General features: G+C 40.8%; 1 pseudogene; it reads right to left on the minus strand.

Annotated features, from left to right (window-relative positions):
- On the minus strand, positions 1-738 carry LOC114497876 (annotated as a pseudogene).

The following is a 738-nucleotide window of genomic DNA, read 5'->3' on the forward strand; positions in this document are numbered from 1 at the left end:
TTAGTTCATCCTTATAATAAGCCTATTGCTCTGGTGTTCCTTGTTACCAGCATCTCCACCTTCCTCAAAATGGGTGGACTTTTTCTTCATTCCACCTCATGCAGAAGATAATTTGAAGGGCCAACAGGAAGTTGTTTGCTTCTTTGAAGCATTATCTAACAGTGTAGAAATGATCAGATCCTCCATGCAGATGATACCATATTTACTAGGACATTGAGTGATCAATGTGTTTTCTGTCAGAGCAATTCATTTTTTGTTGATTTTGCCATAACCATGCTTGACCATTTGTTGAATTCAGGATTGGGTACCCCCTGCATATATTGTTCTGCAGTCCTCAGCATGTTAATCGAAGGCTTGTTGAGCTTAATGAACATGCCACTGACGATCTAGTGAAGAAGAAGAAGTTGCAGCACCTTGCAGACCTTTGGGCTCATATCATCCATACCTCTGATCCTGATGACAAATGCCAATTTGGGTTCCGCAGGTACATAGAACTCTCCAGCTTTTCTTGACATCCCAGCCATTCGAATCTCAGTTCTGTACATCTGCCTACATTCCTTGTGACAGTGCTTAGCTTTTTCATAGATAAGCTTCTTCCTTGCCTTTCAAAGCAACTTTTGTGTAAACTTCTTTCTCATCAGATACTTGATCTTCAGCTCTGTGAAATTCCTTTGCTTTTTCTTAAGGGCTTTTGTCAGTAGAGAACTTCTTCTTCTTCTTCCCTTGTGCACCCTCCAT

This window comes from Phyllostomus discolor, chromosome 5, assembly GCF_004126475.2.
Source record: "Phyllostomus discolor isolate MPI-MPIP mPhyDis1 chromosome 5, mPhyDis1.pri.v3, whole genome shotgun sequence".
NCBI lineage: Eukaryota > Metazoa > Chordata > Mammalia > Chiroptera > Phyllostomidae > Phyllostomus > Phyllostomus discolor.